This window comes from Gossypium arboreum, chromosome 3 (genome assembly GCF_025698485.1).
Source record: "Gossypium arboreum isolate Shixiya-1 chromosome 3, ASM2569848v2, whole genome shotgun sequence".
Classification (NCBI taxonomy): Eukaryota; Viridiplantae; Streptophyta; class Magnoliopsida; order Malvales; family Malvaceae; genus Gossypium; species Gossypium arboreum.
The window spans coordinates 17,797,016-17,803,204 of record NC_069072.1 but is presented as its reverse complement, the minus strand read 5'-3'; the positions used below and the strand labels follow the sequence as shown (position 1 = coordinate 17,803,204).

General features: G+C 35.4%; 1 non-coding gene across 1 annotated transcript; it reads right to left on the bottom strand.

Annotated features, from left to right (window-relative positions):
* Positions 1-984: 984 nt before the first annotated feature.
* Positions 985-1,091, bottom strand: LOC128291286 (small nucleolar RNA R71). The gene has a single exon (XR_008281062.1). It is a non-coding gene; the product is annotated as a small nucleolar RNA R71 (small nucleolar RNA).
* Between the last annotated feature and the right edge of the window lie 5,098 nt (positions 1,092-6,189).

Sequence of the window (6,189 nt, the reverse complement as noted above, 5' to 3'; positions counted from 1 at the left end):
TCGTAACAACATAAACATGAGTTTAGTAATTCTAAGTTAAGAAATGTAATTAACCTAACACAATTATGTCATCTTGATTAAAATTATCTTTTGAAATCATGCATTGGAACTTTATTTTTTTTATTTATTTGACTTTGTTTTCTAGTTTTTAATCACCTCTTCAAATCAAGATATTTTTCTTCACCAAAGTGCTTTAAATTGAATTCATAAATAATTATTTTCACAGTCCCTATAGGTACGATAACTTGATATTTACTTGTCATTTTATTACTTGTTACGGTTGTGTACACTTGCACATTTTCATTTCAAGTTTTTGGCACCGTTGCTGGGGACTGTTTTAAAAAGTCATTATTTATGAATTTGTTAGTTTTTCATTTTAGTTTATTTGTCTGTTCAATTTTAACTTAATTAATTTTTCTACGATTATTTCATGTGTTTATGAGTATTGACCAAATTATCAATTCACTCTCTGTAGAACCTGAGATTGAAAGAACTTTTCAACAGCGAAGAAGACAAGCAAGTCAGAGAAGAACCGAAGAGATGAACCTTGAAAATTTGAATTAAGGAAATGGAGCAGACCTTGCTCAATATCCTATCCTTATTGCTGATGATAGGGATAGAGCTTTAAGATAGTATATTGTGCCAGTGTTTCATGATCTTACTCTGGGTATTAGGAGACCCGAAATTGAGGCACAACAATTCAAGCTGAAGCCATTCATATTCCATATGCTTCAGATAGTGGGCCAATTCAGTGGAATGCCTACCGAAGATCCTCATCTTCACTTAAGATTGTTTACGAAGGTGAGTGATTCTTCCAAGTTAGCTGGAGTACTCAAAGATGCATTACGATTAAAGTTGTTCCCATATTCGCTAAGGGACAGAGCTCAAGCCTGGTTGAACTTATTGCCACCAAATTCAATTTCCATATGGCAAGAGTTAGCAAAAAGATTCCTTATAAAGTATTTCCCGCCTAGCAAGAATTTTAAGTTGAGGAATGAGATCACTGCTTTCCAACAAATGGATGATGAGTCCTTGTATGAGGCATGGGAAAGAAACAAAGAATTATTACAGAAGTTCTCTCTTCACGGAATCCCACATTGCATCCAACTTGAGACATTTTATAATGGTATCAATGCACACACGAGGATGGTAGTGGACGTTTTTGCTAATGGTGCTCTCCTTTCTAAGTCTTATAATGAAGCTTATGAAATCATTGAGAGGATTGCTAGCAACAATTATCAATGGCCAACTAATCAAGAAGCGTCAGGAAGACGGGTCAATGGAATCCATTAAGTGGACGCTCTCACTTCACTTGGATCTCAGTATCCTCAATATCCTTAATGTTTAAAAATTTTACCACTAATGGGTTTAATAGGTTTGCACCTCAGCCACTGAATCAAGTTGAAAATATAGCCTCTGTCTATTGTGGGGAAGGACATTTATTTCAAGAATGCCCATCAAACCCAAAATCTGTCTATTATATCGGTAACCGGAACCAAAATCAAGGAAGGCAAGGACTAGAATCCAATTTCTACAACCTATCGTGGCGAAAATACCTGAATTTTTCCTAGAGTAACCAAAGGGCTGGAACCAGTAACACTTACGCCCAACCTAGACCGACCCAGCCACCTGGTTTGCCCCAGCAAGTTCAAAAACCAATCCAAGCTAAACCGTCCAATAGCTTAGAGAATCTATTGAAGGCATACATGGCAGAAAATGACGTCGCTCTAAGGAATTTGGAAAATTAAGTGGGCCAACTTGCAACTGAACTCAGAAACCGACCATAAGGTGCTTTACCTAGTGATACGGAGAATCCGAGGAATCCAGGGAAGGAGCATTGTAAAGTATTGACATTGAGGATCAAAAAGAAATTAGAACCCAACACTGTCAAAGTTGAAAAGGAACCAGATGATGCTTAAAACTCAGAAGAAGTTCAACCGAGTGTTGAAATTCCAGTTTCACCAGAACCAGAATCTATAAAATCCGACAACGTAACTTCAGAACCGGCTAATTCTAATCAACTTACAACTTTATTAGATGCAAAATTGCCATAGAAGACAAATCAACCAGTTCCAGTAAAGAAGCCTTTACCACCCTACCCTCGAAGACTTCAGAAGCAGAAGTAGGAAATTCCAATCAAGAAGTTCCTAGACGTACCCAAGCAACTTCATATCAATATCCCGTTGGTTGAAGCACTTGAACAAATGTCGAACTATGTCAAATTCATAAAGGATATCCTGTCAAAAAACATAAAGACTTGGAGAATTTGGGATGGTAGCCCTGACGAAGGAATGCAGTGCTTATCTTCAAGACAAACTACCACCAAATTTGAAGGATCTTGGATGTTTTACCATACCTTGCAACATTGGACCAACATATTGTGGTAAGGAACTATGTGACTTGGGTTCGAGTATCAACTTGATGCCTATGTCAATATTTAGGAAGTTAGGGATAGGTGAAGTTAGACCTACTATGGTTACACTTTAATTAGCAGATCGATCCTTGGCACATTTAGAAGGAAAAAATTGAGGACGTATTAGTACGTGTAGACAAATTTATTTTTCTTGCTGATATTGTGGTTCTAGATTTTGAAGAAGACAAAGAAGTGCCAATCATCCTAGGAAGGCCTTTCCTAACAACCGGAAGGACCCTTATTTATGTGCAGAAAGGTGGGCTTACTATGCATGTTCAGGATGATCAGGTAACATTTAATATTTTTAATTCTATGTGATTTTCTGACACAACTGATGATTGTTCTGCAGTGTCTGATTTAGAGGAGTTAATCAGGAAAAGGAACTCAACTATGTTGAGGACTCATTGGAACAAATTTTGACATTAGATCCTCCAAACAATGATAAGGATGATGAATACTTAGCTTTTCTAGAAGCTAATCAAAGGGGATTTAATTCAAAATCCCATTTTGAATCTTTGGAGTTAGAGAATAGGGATTATGCCTAACCAAAAGTGTCAATCAATGAGCCACCTAAATTAGAACTTAATGTATTTCCTTCATATTTAAAATATGTTTATTTAGGTAACACTTCTACTCTGCCTGTGATAGTTTTAGTAGAATTATCTATTGATCAAGAAGAGAAACTCATCCTAGTATTAAAATAATTCAAGAAGGCTATCGAATGGACCATGGTTGACATTCACGTATTAGTCCATCTGTATGCATGCACAAGATTATCCTGGAAGATGGTGAAAAAGGTATGATTGATGGACAGCGAAGAATGAACCCCATCATGAAGGACGTGGTGAAAAAGGAAATCATCAAGTGGTTAGATGCTAGTATAATTTACCCCATATCAGACAGTTCATGGGTAAGTCTGATCTAGTGCGTACCAAAGAAAGGATGTATTACGGTTGTTGAGAATGAGAATAATGAGTTAGTACCAACTAAAACGGTTATGGGATGGAGAATTTGCATCAATTACTGGAAACTAAACAATACAACTAGGAAAGATCCCTTTCCTTTATCGTTTTTGGACCAAATGCTGGATAGACTCGCGGGGTGAGACTATTATTGTTTTCTTGATGGATACTCGGGGTATAACCAGATTACAATAGCACTTGAAGATCAACTTAAGACAACATTCACCTGCCCATACGGTATATTTGTATTCAAATGCATGCCATTTGGTTTATGTAATACACCTGCTACATTTCAAAGATATATAATGTCTATTTTTACGACATGGTTGAAAAATACTTAGAAATCTTTATGGATGATTTTTCAGTATTTGGAGATACATATGATGATTGCCTAGCCAATCTAGCCAAGGTACTAAGGCAATGCGAAGAATCAAACCTCGTACTCAACTGGGAAAAATGACATTTCATGGTACAAAAAGGTATTGTTCTAAGGCATCGGATAACGAGACATGGAATTGAGCTAGATAGAGCAAAGGTAGATGTTATTGAGAAAGTCCCACCTTCAACATCTGTAAAGGGTGTTAGGAGCTTTTAGGGCCACGTCAATTTCTATCGAAGATTTATCAAGGACTTCTCCAAATTTGCTAAACCTTTATGCAAATTATTAGAGAAGGACATGACGTTCAAATTTGATGAGGAGCGTTTAAGAGCTTTCAACGATTTGAAGAGTCAGTTAGTTTCGACACCCATAATTGTCACATCAGACTGAGATTTTCCATTTGAATTGATGTGTGACGCAAGTGACTTCGCGATAGGAGCTGCCACGGGCCAACGAAGGAAAAAAAATTTCGTCCTATCTACTACTCAAGTCGAACTCTGACAGGAGCTCAACTGAATTATACGATAACAGAGAAAGAGTTACTTGCTATTGTGTTTACTTTTGACAAGTTTCGATCTTATCTTGCAGGTGCCAAAGCGACTGTCTATATGGACCATTCAGCAATTAAGTATTTACTTGACAAAAAAGATGCTAAGCCGAGATTGATCCGATGGGTACTTCTACTTCAAGAGTTCGATCTAGAAATTCAAGATCGAAAGGGAGTAGAAAACCAAGTAGCAGACCACTTGTCCAGATTGGAGCCGCAAGAAGGGAATTCTCCTCTTATGCTAATTCAGGAGTCATTTCCAGGTGAACACATACTGAAGGTAAATCATGTCCATAGTACCCCTTGGTTTGCTGATATTGCTAACTATTTAGCTTGTGGTTTGATGCCGATTGATAAGACGTATCATCAAAAGAAAAAGTTTCTTTACGATGTGGAGTACTATTTCTGGGAAGAGCCATATTTGTTTAAAAAGTATGCAAATCAAATGATCAGGAGATACTTGGCAAAAGATGAAGTAAATAAGATTCTCTATCATTGCCAATTAGCTCTAATTGGGGGATATTTCGGAGGTGCATGTATTGTGGCCAAAGTATTGCAAGCTGGATTCTTGTAACAGCCCATTTTTGGTAAGATCAGAACAGTGGTTTTGGGACCACAAATCTGAGCCAAAAATAAATTTTTATTTTACTTTTATTTTATGGTTGGTATCATGATAGGAAGGTCACATGAAAATTTAGGTATGAAAATTTTACTGATTGTGTGTTTAATTAGAGAAAGGACTAAATTGCATAAAATATAAAAGTTAGGTTCTAGTAGCTATAAGTATCAAGTAGCTATGGAATTCAAAACTTAAGGTCCTTATATGGTAATTAGACCATTGAAGGGTAGTTAGTAGATATTTTAATGACTTATCCACGGAAAAATTAGAAAAGGGTAGGGACTAAATTGGAAATCAGTAAAATTAATAGATGATAATTAATTAAAAAAGAAAAAATCATCTATTGTCATATCATCTTCCCCAATTTTTCTATGGAAACCCTAGGAGAGAGGAAGAAAATTTTTCAAGCTTAAAAAGGTATGAAATCAAGTCTCGTTTTTAGTAATTTCTATATTTTTGGAATTAGGATAGTCTAATCATTCTATTTATGGGATTTATTTGAAAAGTTATCAAGGTATGAAATTTGGTTCATGGATGAATATACTGGAAATTTAAAATTTGGTAGAAAGTGAAAAGTTATTCATAGATAAAAAAAAACTTTTACAAAGCAATTTTTGATGAAAACTTGATTTAGAGACTAAAATGAAAAAGTGGCAAAACCCATGGAAAATTGTAAAATTTGTGAAATGCATGTGTTATAAGTGTAATATATAAATTTTGGCTAGTTTTGGAAATCGAAATTTTTGGAAAAGATAGGGGCAAAATGGTAATTTTGCCTAGGTTGTAATAGGATGCGAATGTATATGAAATGTGATAGATTAATAATTAAATTTACCCATATAGATCCGAGGAGACCAACCATAGAACTAGATTGAGGAAAGCAAAAGGTTTTGGATTAGTTAAAATTTAAATAAGAACCTTTTTCAAGGTAAGTTCTTGTAACTTAAATATGTACGTTAATATGCTTGAATTGAATGGTATAATTGTGTTGATATGTGTGAGATGATATATACATAATGAAATAGTCTTAAATTGTGTAATATGGACAAATTATCATGTTCCGGTAGAATGTTGAATTTCGATGGGTTAAGAATAATAGTGCATATGTTACAGATAGAATTTAGCCTGGACGGGTACTTCTAATGTAAGCCCTCTTGAGTTTAGGTTATAAATTGGATTTAGCCTGGACGAGTAATCCATATTAAGCTCTCTAGAGTATATGCTACGGATAGAATTTAGTCTGGGCTGATAATCCTACTGTAAAATGTA